Here is a 12,846-nt window from a genome sequence, read left to right as displayed (position 1 = left end):
CGGGTGCTAACGTTACATCAATAGGAGGCCGCTAGGACGTTTTTCACCCCGCCAAGTGCCCTTCATGGACCCTAAGACCAAGTTGGCGAAATACACGTTTTCACCAATTGCCAGATCCCCAGGGCCCTCCTCGATTTCTACAATGTCGACAGCAGGATCCGAGGCTGCCGCGACCAAGGCGGATGTAGCTGATTTGCTTGCCGAACTGAGGGGCATGCGAGCAGATATTGGTAACAGGATAGATAAGATCACGCAGAGGATGGACAAAATGGACGACAGGCTCAAGCAGGTTGAGCACAACCAAACATCTCTGAACGCACTGGAAGCACAGATGGATCACCGCATTGCAGACATATCGAACAGAGAAGACGAATTGCGCCTTAAGGTCGACGACCTCGAAAATAGGGAGCGTCGTAACAATATTCGAGTCTTTGGTCTTCCTGAGAAAGAGGGTGAAACCGAACTAGACCTGAGGCAATCGTTACACACTATCCTGAAGCTCCTCTACAACGATGACTCAATTGACGCACCTAAAATTGACCGAATCCATAGGGCTGGAGGTAGACCGGGGGCCCCGAGATCGGTCCTGGCTCGATTTCATAACTATGCGGACAGAGCACGAATCTTGGACAAGGCCAGAAACGCCCCACAATTGTCCTTGGAGAACTCCGCCATTTCTCTCTACCAGGACTTGTCATCCCTCACACTAGCAATGAGGAAAAAGTGCTCTCCGATCACGAAAATGTTGAAAGACAAGGGCGTCAGGTACCGATGGGGGTACCCATTCTCCCTCACCTTCGAATGGGAAGGCTCAACATTGAGACTTGTCACGGAGAAGGACATTGTTGACTGTACGTCAGATCTGATAGGTTCGCCGGAAGGTGCCCCCTCTCATGAGGATCAAGGAACATCTGGGGGTGAGTGGAAAATCAAGGCTTCACGGCGGAGGAAGATCCCAGGTTCTAGGAAATTCAGAAAGATGAACACCTCCCAGGACATGGAACACTGACAAGGTGCCCGAAGTGCTTTGGCATACCCTTGGGTAAAAGGTAAACTGGGCAAATTACTCCGCCGAGGGGGTTACGAACTCATGCATAAGAGTCAACCTCCTGCTATGAGACTTCCATAGATGGCCTGCAGGCCAAATTGTGAAAGGTCACTTTCTCCAAGTGTGAGGTATCTTTAGCTCTGTGTGTCTCAGACGCTCGGAATGTGATATGGCGTAATACTCACATTGCGCTAGCTCCTGGGGGAGAGTTGATGACTCTGTTATTGAACCATTGTTATTGTTAGGTGCACACAAAAGTTGGGGGCTCACTGATATAAGTGACTTTATTATGGTAGGACCGCCTGTTTTGCGGTCTCCACTGGTGGTCCGAGTTCGGCTGGGTGATGTCAACCTGGGCGAATCGGGCGCCGAATGTGTTGGGGATGGGGTGGGGGGTGCGGGAGGGGGAGGTTGAGGAACACACACTTTGCATCAATCTTGATCCAACAGATACGCAGACGCACCTTGGCCACACTGAGGTCTATGGTATGCATCAGACGATTTGGTCGTCGGCCTCCGTGGGATTTTCTGGGATCCACTCTTATAATGACGACCCATGCATAACGATGGCTGGCAGGATATGTGCCGTGGCACAGATGGAATGGCCGCCCACGATCACTAACTACACCTACGATGGCACTCGCACCCCGTAGGGACACATTACGCATTTGCACACTCAACGTCAAAGGCTTGAACTCTCCCACAAAACGATCAATGGTGGCCAGGGAATTCAGAAGATCGAATGTAGACATCTTGTTCCTTCAAGAAACGAGATACCGGAGGGGTGAGGAGAGAGCCATCCCGTCACGGGAGATTGGGCTCGCCTACTGGAGCTCGGGTATATTGAAAAAGGCAGGGGTGGGAATTCTGGTTCGCAAATCCCTCCGAATGACAATTCTTGACATATGGATGGACACTGAGGGTAGGGCGATCACGGTTGTGGGTAATATAGGGGACATAATAATCACTCTGGCCACGCTCTACGCACCCAATCAAGGGCAGAATCGTTTTCTTCACAAAATCTCTGAAAAGGTCTTTAACATGGCTAAGGGGCACACAGTCCTGGGCGGGGACTTTAACACATGGATGGACAGCTCTATTGACAGGCAGACCAGGGCCGACGCATTAGACCCGCCCAACACACGAACTGAGGCTGAAATTAAGTCTACCCTTGATCTTTATGGCCTTGTAGATAGCTGGCGACATCTACACCCGTTGGACAGAGGTTTTACCTTTCACTCCCTCCCCCACGACACACTCACACGCATCGACTATATCTTTCTCTCCAACGATCTTCTACCTGTGCTGCAAGCTGCCACTATATATCCCTCCGCATGGTCAGACCATGACATGGTTGCAATTGATATATCTTGGGATGAGCTGTCACCCCGCAATACCAAATGGAGGTGTAACGAATCCCTCTGGGCTGACCCGGTCTTTAAGGAGACCTTTGAAAAAGAGATCGAGCAATTCTTTCCCACTAATGATACAGGGGAAGTAGGGAAGGTAACTGTGTGGGAAGCAGCCAAGGCTACTTGGAGGGGAATCCTTATAAGGGAAGGGGCCCGAAAGGAAAAGGGAACGTGCCCTGATAGAAAGGGGCATTAGGGAGAAGCTTGCCGTGGCTCAGAACTTGGCGCAGACCACCCCGTCTGACAGACCTAGGTACTTAACTGAAGCTAAACAACTCAGAGAAGAATTGAGGATTCTTATTGCTGGCAAAACAGCCCAGACCTTACAGTGCCTTATGCAAAAATATTACGAGAAGGGGGACAAAGCAGATGCTCTGTTAGCAGCTCGCCTCCGTGCGCAGAGAGCGGAGAGATGGGTCGATCGAATTGAGAGGACTGATGGCACTCTGATAGATACGACGGTCACGTCCCCGAAGGACATACAGGAGGCATTTGCCTACTTCTATGAAGATCTATATATGTGTGACCCCCCCCCTATAGGAAGCGTAGACGCATATCTTGAGGGAGCGCGTCTTCCCACCCTCACAGGTGCGGAGGCCGAATCCCTAGATACTCCGGTCACTGAGGAAGAAGTGGAGAGTGCCATTAAGAGGCTGAAAATAGGGAGAGCCCCAGGGGATGATGGATTTACACCGGGTTTCTATAAAGCATTTTCCACCCTCCTTGCCCCCTTCCTAGCATCCTTGTTTAACCATATTTTCAATACAGGTCAGGCCCCCCCGTCCTTCTCTCAGGCCCTCCTGGCTGTAATTCCTAAGGAAGGTCGAGATCCCAAATACTGTAGTTCTTATCGACCCATCTCGCTTCTTAACATCGACGCTAAGGTGTATGCTAGAGTCATTGCGGCTCGGCTCGAAACATATCTTCCTAGATTGGTACACTCTGACCAAGTTGGCTTTGTTCTTGGCAGGCAGGCCGCAGATACCATGCGGAAAACACTCCACTTACTACACTAGGCACAGGGAATGAAGGGGGACCCATCTCTTTTGTCGTTGGATGCTGAGAAGGCTTTTGATAGAGTGTCTTGGGACTTTTTAGAAAGAGTGTTGGTGTCATATGGGTTGGGACCGAAACTCTGCCGCGCCATTAAAGCATTGTACACCTCCCCCACGACATCGGTGGCGGTGAATGGAGGATATTCACGCTGGTTTCCCCTTGAAAGAGGTACGAGACAGGGTTGCCCATTGTCAGCAATATTGTTTGTGATGTCCCTTGAACCATTGGCGCAGAAACTAAGAAGTGATGGTAGAGTTAAGGGCATCACGGTGGGAGACAGGGAGTACAAACTGGGGCTATACGCGGATGATATCTTGCTTCACCTGACCGACCCCTTAGACTCGATCCCAGCTGCGCTTGATATAATTGAGGAATACGGTGCATTGGCCGGCCTAAAAATCAACACAGGGAAGTCAGTCCTCCTCCCGATTGATAAGAGTAGGGATTCCGAAATCGTACGCTTTGCCCCGCTAGGAGTCCAAGTCAGCCTCACTACCCTCCGTTACTTGGGCATTAATGTCACCCGCGACCTTGACTCCTTATATGGAGATAACTTCCCACCACTGTCACACGCTCTACAGAAAGATAGCCAACGGTGGTCCAAGCTCACAATCTCCTGGATGGGCCGTTTAAATGCCATAAAGATGGTCTTTCTCCCTAAGAAATTATACTTGTTCCAGATGCTCCCCGTTAGGATGCCCCCGGAATACTTCATGGATGTGCGAAAAATGTTTTTGTCCTTCCTGTGGCAGGGCCAGAGACCTAGAATTCCAAGACCCTTACTCCAGCTCCGCAAAGACAACGCGGGAGTAGGCCTCCCGGACATGGAAACATATTACAGGGCGGCGCAACTTAGAGTTCTTGTCCCACACTTTAGGCAACGTTCGGAACCCCAGTGGATAGCGCTGGATAATTATCACCTTCGTCCCTTTATTGTGCCCGAATGGTTATGGGTCCCCAGATCCCAGTTGCGTGAAAGAATCAGATCCCACCCTATCTTAGGTACGCTATGGGCAATTTGGAAACCAGGCAGGAAAATGATGGGAGTCACGACGTGGCCATCTCCCTTGGGTCATCTTTGGTCACCAGGGATCCGAGACGCAATCCCAGAACCGGGAAGCTATGAAACGTGGTACCAAGCGGGGCTGGAAAGAGCGGGCCAATTATGGCGCGACGGAACCTTTATAACCATACAAGACCTCCAGGAGGCGCTTGGCATAGGCACGCTCTCAGTTTTCCTGTACTTGAGACTCAAAGGGGTAATGACAAGGTCAATCTGGAAGGACCAGCTGCAGAGGGATCTTACCCCATTTGAAACGATCCTTGATCGATGTACGGGCTCCAGTGGTCTGATAAGCGCTATGTATTCGGCCCTGATCGAGACTGATATCTCCCCCTCATTGGTGCTTAAGGGCAGATGGGAAGCAGATATGGGCAGACAAATCTCTGAAAAGCTGTGGCTAAACATCTGCAGACGCACTGCGAAATCCTCAATATCCTGCCAGTACAAACTGCATGCCATAAAACGTTTGTATAGATGGCAGTACGACCCGACCAGGCTTGCCAAAATGTATCAGGGAGTTAGCCCATATTGTTGGAGGGGCTGTGGGAAGCGGGCTGGTTACTGGCATATGTGGTGGGGGTGTGCCATGGTCCAGACCTACTGGTCAGAGGTTCTTAGCTGGATCAGGGATCTGGACGATGAAGAAAGGGTGAAGCAGCCAATGTTCATCTTGTTTGGTCTGATCGAAATAGGGGACGAAGTTGTAAAAGCACCTAGGATGGTACAGGGTCTACTGATGGCTGCACGAGCCTGCCTCACTATGGTGTGGAAGAGGCCCAAGCTCCCTAGTAAAACTGAATGGCTTGGGGTTGCCCAGACTCTCTATAGAATGGACTACCTGACCGCCGCTTTACGCGGAGATCTTACTGATGTCGAAAGTGCCTGGTCTGAGTTCAGAGCCAAGCATGCCTCGTAAAGACAATGTGTGCAGTATATTGTTGCGATTTGTGCCAATAATGATAACAAACGAAGATTTTTGTTGTGGCGGCTCCTTGGGTCATGTTATGTGTCCTGGTTGGATATCATATTTATACTCGAAGCTTTCTGGTGTTGTCTCATTGTTTAATGGTGCTTCTCAATCACGTATTTGGAGATATTAGAGAGGGGGGAGGGGGGAGGGGGGCGAGACTGGGTTTTGTTGATCTTATTCATTATACTGTTTAATTTTCAGGAACTACTGCACATGATATATGAAGATGGTACTTGTCTTACATGCTCCCTCTACTTACTTACTGAAGAATTTTGGATGTAAGTGACTGTTGAACTTGTACAAAATCAATAAATTTTGAATTTAAAAAAAAAAAAAAAAAAAAAAAAAACTACAACATCCCTGAGTCTCTGTAGTCCATGCCCTTCCACCAGTCACAACCCACTTCCTGTGCTTGGACTCCTCCTCTGCTTTTACTCGCTCTGATAGTCGCTCAAGTCCATTAACTGATCCTCGCCAACGGTGCGAAGGCTCTTCTGAACTTTAAACTCAACTGCCGGTGCACTCCCGGTCTCCTGATACTCTCAGCTACGACACTGTCTTCAGCTATTCTTCTGATCTTCCCCTATGAAAACATAATAGGAAATCTTAGGGTGGTGCGTATGTAGTGTACTCACTCATATAATGCATCGACATTTTATATAGTACATTACTCGGGTGGGAATTTAATGCTCGCCTCCTTAGTCTTTAATAGAATTAATACTCCCTGCGCAGATAGCAGGGGTAATCTACATTCTATGACAAGACTGGAGGCGAGCATTATGCTTGTTCAAAGCTTCCCCAACACTGTACTAGCCAGACTCTCTGTTGGCTTAAAGTAAAACTCTTTAAATGTACGATCGCTTGACCAGTCTGCTGCTAGCATTATTTCACTCAAGGGCACTCCCGCTCTCGCAGCTGACGATGCCATTGCACCTCTCACTGAATGAGCTCCATACGTGTCCACATTCACACCAGCTGCATGCATGACCTCTTTTACCCATCTAGCTATGGTAGCTGATGCCACTGCGTGATAGGGTTTCCTGCGCACTATTAACAACTGGGTAGTATTAGCTGCTCTATTCTCTGCTGTTCTGTTCTCATATTCTTTAATACATCGTGCTACGCACCATTTCTAATTGTTCGAAAAATAAGGATAATGCACTGTGGATGTGCCTGTCTTAGTTCTCCTGACTATGGAGAATGTGACTCCTTCCGGTCCGAAAGATCGCCTGTTAATCTCTAGAGCTTTAACGTCTGACACTTGTTTGCATGAAATTAGACATAATAGCATAGCTAGTTTACCAGATAGTTGTTTAAGAGAAAGGTATTTATCTGTTGGCCAATCTGATAATAATCGTAATACTGTCGCCACGTCCCATGTTGAATTATATCTGGGCACTCGTGGCACTCTGAATTTCGCTCCTCTGACGAGCCTCACTACCGCGGGATCCTCTCCTGCTGGTACTCCTTCTATTGGCATATGTCCCGCCGATATAGCTAATCTGTATACTCCTATCGTACGGAAAGCTCTTCCATTCTGCAGTAAGTTTGCTAGGAAATTTAGAATTTCCACTACAGATGCTGAAACGGGATGAACACCTCTGTTCTTGCACCAGCTTGTCCATTTTGCCCAAGCTGCGTCGTAGCTCCTCCTAGTGGAAGGAGCCCAGGATTCTGCGATAAGCTGAGCTGCCTGCACCGAAATTCCTGGCAGGGCCCAGCGTCTCCTGATATCCTGCACGCGGCTAGCGGGAGTGTCCCTCTTACTCTCAGAGGATGACACAACCCAGCTGGGTCCGTGATCAATCGCTCTCCTTCGGGGAGGACTCTGGGTATGTCCGCTACTAGCTCCATTAGCGTTGGAAACCACACTTGTGACTTCCACAGTGGTGCAACCAACACCAGTTCCACTCTCTCCCTCTGACACTTCGCTAGAACTCTGCTCAACATCGCGAAGGGGGGAAAAGCGTAATGCGGACCTCCTGCCCACTCCTGCAGGAAGGCATCTGTTCCTTGAGCTTCCGGATCCAGCCTCCAGCTGTAATAGAGGCTCGTCTGAGCGTTGAGCCGGGAGGCGAAAAGGTCCATACGTAGTGGTCCCCATCTCCTGTCCAGCCTCTGAAACACTGCTGGGTCCAGTCTCCAATCGCTGGAGTCTGTCAGGTAACGAGAGTTCCAGTCTGCTACTACATTCAGTGAGCCTGGCAGGTACTCTGCCGTCACTGACGTCTCTGACTGTAGGCAAAAATGCCAGAAGTCCTTCGCTAGCTCCACTAGCATCTTGGACCTCGTGCCGCCTAGGTGGTTTATGTACCTTACTGCTGAAATGTTGTCCATCTTCAGCAGCACACAAGATTTCACTCTTCCTCTTGTGAAGGCCTTAATCGCGAAAGATCCTGCCAGTAGCTCCAGGCAGTTTATGTGAAGACGGAGCTCCTCTTCGCTCCATTTGCCCCCGGTCTGTAGGGTCCCAAATCTGGCCCCCCAGCCCTTCCGGCTGGCATCTGATTCTATTATCAGATCCGGCTTGTCTCCGAATATGGCTCGCCCATTCCAGGTGTCCATATTCTTTAACCACCACTCTAGTTCTGTAATGGAGTCTTGATCTAGAGGTACCTGTTGGTGATACTTCAGACCCTGTTGTAGATGTTCAACCTCTGTAGTGCCCGGTAGTGCAGGGGCCCTGGGAATATGGCCTGAATAGATGCTGCTAATAGCCCAACTATCCTTGCCAATGTCCTGAGAGATATCAGTTGTTTCTCTAGGCATAATCTGATCTCCCTCTTTATGTCTTTCATCTTTTGAGCTGGCAGCTCCAGGGTCGCTTTCTTTGTGTCTAGTACAAACCCCAGAAAGTCTAACCTCTGAGCTGGTATGGTATCCGATTTCTCTGTGTTCACCAGAAATCCTAGAGAGACTAGAAGGTCTTGTACCCATCTCGCTTGGTATACCAGCACCTCTCCATCTTCTGCTAGGAGTAAAAGGTCGTCCAGATAGATGATCAGTCTGACGCCCTTCTCTCTGATCGCTGCCGCTACTGGTTTTATCAGCTTCGTAAATGCCCAGGGAGCCGAAGCAAGTCCGAATGGCATTGTCTTGAATTGCCAGAACTGTCCGTGCCAGCGGAAAGCTAGGTATGGTCTGCACTCCTTGAGTACAGGGACTGTGAGATACGCATCCTTTAGATCTAGGCGCGTCAGCCAGTCTGCTTCTCTTAGGGAGTCCCTGAGCTGATGTATGCCCTCCATCTTGAAGTGGCGATATATGATCCATCCGTTCAGCTCTTTGAGATTTATAACCGGGCATATCTTTTCTTTCCTGTGCACCAGGAACATATTGCTCACAAACTTGGGTGTCGTCTCGCATCTCTCTATCGCCTGCTTGTGAACTAATTGCGCTATCTCGCTGTCTAGGAGTGCTTGGTCCGCTTGCGCTAGTCTCTGACTCTGTGGCCTGTTCCGCTGAACTGGAGTCTCTATGAAATCTAGTCGCAGACCTCTGACGGTCTGCAATATCCAGGAATCGCCTGAAAGCTTGCGCCAACTCTCTAAAAACATGCGCGTCCTCCCCCCTACAGGAGGATACTGAACCGCTCTCACCTGGTGTAAACCCTTGACCTCGTCCTGATCCTCTGGTCCTGCGGTCTCTCGGGAATCTCCCTCTGGACGGGAAGAATGTATCCTGGCTCTTGTTCTCCCAGTATTGTGCTCTGGGGTTCTGAGGCCTTCTCCCTCCTTGATTGCGACCGGCTGCACGGCCTCTGGAGCGGCCGGTCCCTCCAAAAACTCTACTCGGGAATATTTTGCGGATCGATGCTTGGGCCTTCTCGAGAGAAGCATATGTCCCGACGAATCGGCCCATCTCCTTCCCAAAAGTCTCCCCAAACAGGAGGCCCTGGGCTCCTTCTCCCGCTTCATACGATGAGAGATCGCTGAGCTTTGAATCTATTTTGAGTAAGAGGCCCTTCCTTCTCTCCGAAGCAAAGGCACAATTTGCATTCCCAAGAAGACAGACTGCTCTCTGCGCCCATCCCGCGAGAGCTTCGGGGTCAACTTCTTCCCCCGTGTCCCTTGCTCTCTCCGCCAGGTCCATGATTTTTGCGGGAGGGCCTGCTAAGTCTAATACTTTTTCCTGGCAGCTTTTCCAGGACCTATCAATACCCTTGCGTGGATCTTTACTTGTTTTTGACACGAATGTCAGCATCTTCGGATCGAGCTCGGGGGCTTCCGATACTTTTCCCGGAAGATCTGGGCGCGGGCACTCTGCCCGCAGTCGTTGTCTCACCTCCTTGTCTAGAGGCTTGCGTAATCTTGCTGCCATATATTGTGCTACTCGGGGGGGACGGTTGCCACTCGGTGGACCTCAGATTCCGTATACTATCTGGGTCAAACATATCCTCCTTTGGCTCTAGGAGGTGATTCTCCTTTCACGCTCTCTTGCCCCCACTGGGTTTCGCCCAGTCTTCTTCCTCAACCTCCTCATCTTCTTGCGAGGCCTGATCGTCAACCTTCTCATCTTCCGAGTCAGGGTCTTCTCCTATATTTTCGTCCCCTGGAGCGGGGGTCATGAGGTGTGGCACCGCCTGCCGTTGCAGATACGCTTCTTTCAGCTTCGCAAACGCGTCAGGCACCTCTGGGGCCTTATCTGCTGCCCCTTCCAAAGAGCCCCGGGGGTCGTCAGAGGATTTCCTCTTGAGGGCTAGTATACTCCCCTTGTGTCCCTCTTTCAAGGGATCCGTGGGCGTGCGCTTCCAGTCTTTGGTGCTGCTACTAGGCTGTGAAAGCATAGCCTCCAGCGTCTCCAGCCTCTCCTGTAGGGGTCTGATGCCCTCTGCCACTGCATCAATAAGGGAGCTTCCCAGCACTTTCTTAAAGCTGGCAGCGAGGTCCTGAGACTGCTCCTCCTCGCTCCACTCAAATTCTGACATTTCTGGTGTGCTTGTGCCTAAAATACCTGAGCCAGGTGTCTTAGCATGCCCACTGCCCCTTCTTGATGGTTCAGAGTCAGTAAAGTCGTTTTACTTCTTTGCACTCTCTTTTTTTTTTTTTTTTTTTTGTTCAGTGGCTTCACCTTAAAAATAATCACTTTGTGGCTCCTGTGAAGCCCTCTTCTCTGCCGCGCCAATCCTCTGCTAACTAGACTCCTGGCCTCTGCAGCTCCTTATCACGTGGACTGCTGTCCCTCTATGTGCTCCCTCGGAAAACACGGCGCTCGCGATCGTTATGACCGCTGTATTATGAAAAGGTCTCTTAATTGAGATCAATAATAACGTCCTGCTCGCACGAGCGTACTGTTGCCGGTGTGCTCTGCAGATAACGGCGCATCAATGTGGCGTCTTGAAACGCGTGTCATACGCGTCTAACTCCTCCCACCCGCGGGTGGGTGCTAACGCTTAAGAGCGTTGTGTTCTCCACTCGGCTCGCGGTAGCTCCGCCCACCCGCGGGTGGGGGCTGCTGCCTGGGGAGCACTCTGGCCGCACTACATGCCTCAACTTCTATGCTAACACGTCACCTGTTCAATAAAACTACGCGCATAACATTATGAAAACTACTACAATTACTATGTATGTAAACATTTTTTTTTTCACACGCTGTATAAGCGCCTCATCTCTTTCACACACATACCGTGCCTTGACTATCCATAATATTAGTCTCCCACTCAATCCCAGTCAATACATTCACTGACATGCAGAGAGGGAAGAAATTGTACTTATCTGCTTGAAGAGCAGTAAAAGAAGAGGAGGAGTCCAAGCACAGGAAGTGGGTTGTGACTGGTGGAAAGGGCATGGACTACAGAGACTCAGGGATGTTGTAGTTTTTAAGAAAAAAAAAAAGAAAAGTTTTTTTACACTTTTCATGGTTTATATGTGTTTTGTTGAACTGCTGAAGAGTAGAAATAAATGAAGATGAAGCATAATGCTCGCCTTCATTCTTGTCATAGAATTAATTTATCACAAACTAACACTATCTTAAGTTATAAAATGCAGCATACCGTCTGTTCATTCATGCCTGCCCAGCTATGAAGACCTTCTACAAAAAACCGCGACCACTGCAGTTTCTAATTTGGAACATAATCTTGAGAAAGGGGGATAGAGCACCGAATACTGGGACAGTGCAGGCAAAACCGGGACGTCTGGTACCCTACCCTATGCCCAGGGCTTTAAGTGGGTTAAGAAATCGAAAGGGGCCCTCATTTGGTGGCGTGATTTATGGGATGGGCGTGGCCTAAAAAAGTACACAAACCATAGTAAGGTACGCAAACAAACAATAAATGCATGTAAAAATGTATATATTTGTATGTGTACCTTACTATGGTTTGTGTACTATGCAAGCCATCTTTTATAAATATCTGTGTATACAAGATGGCTTGAAAAGTACACAAACCATAGTAAGGTACTCACACAAATATATACCATTTATATATCTGTGTGCATACCATATGGTTTGCATACTTTTCAAGCCATCTTTTTTAAACATGTCTATGTTTATAAAAGATGGCTTAAAAAGTGCACAATTCAAGCCATCTTTTCGGACAAAGCCTGATGTGTCTGTCGGCAAAGCTTTATAAAAGATGGCTTGAATTAAGTACTTTGCAAGTTATCGTTTATAAACCTCGAAATATTTAACAGAATCCCCAGGTTCGCCAAGGGTTAAAGACACCTCGGCGACATGGGGAAACAAAGGGACAGTAACTTCCTCTGGTGACCCCTTGCGCGAGGGTTCACCAGAGAAAGTTATAGTGACTGACAGAAATGCCAGCCAGCTACAGACACTGTAGCTGGCTGGCCTTTCAGTCAGCTGGCCTCACTTAATGGCGGGCGCATCGCCCGTTGTGGCTGCGGCCGCAGCGGGATAATGCATCCCTTCAAAATTGTGGTGGGACTGAGGCGCTCTGGCAGCCCCACTTTTTGGAGACTGCTGGGGCCCGGCCGCGGATGACCCGACCCACTTAAAGCACTGCCTATGCCCTTGTCCCAGCCATCCCTGTTTCTATCATCTCATCCCTCCCACGTATGTCACCGCTCCCTTCATGTGTGCCGGGCTGCCACGGAAATGGAAGCGGGACTCTGATTAGAGCCTCACTTCCATTTCCATGGCTGCTGTGTAAGGTTAGTATTGCTTTGAGACAAGGGGGGCCCCGGGGGGAACGCAAAGCGTTTCCCCCCGGGGAGTTTTTGGCGCTGCACATGGCCAGCGAGTGGCCGTGGGGGGAAGAGCGCCTCCCGGGGGTATTTAAGGGCTCAGGGAAGGTTTGGGAGGCAGGCGACGGTTAGGACTTGGTGATTGTCAAGTCCTG

The sequence above is a fragment of the Ambystoma mexicanum genome, chromosome 6p (assembly GCF_040938575.1).
Source record: "Ambystoma mexicanum isolate Mex_15411 chromosome 6p, UKY_AmexF1_1, whole genome shotgun sequence".
NCBI lineage: Eukaryota > Metazoa > Chordata > Amphibia > Caudata > Ambystomatidae > Ambystoma > Ambystoma mexicanum.
The sequence above is the reverse complement of the archived record's forward strand: the minus strand, read 5'-3'. Positions refer to the sequence as shown.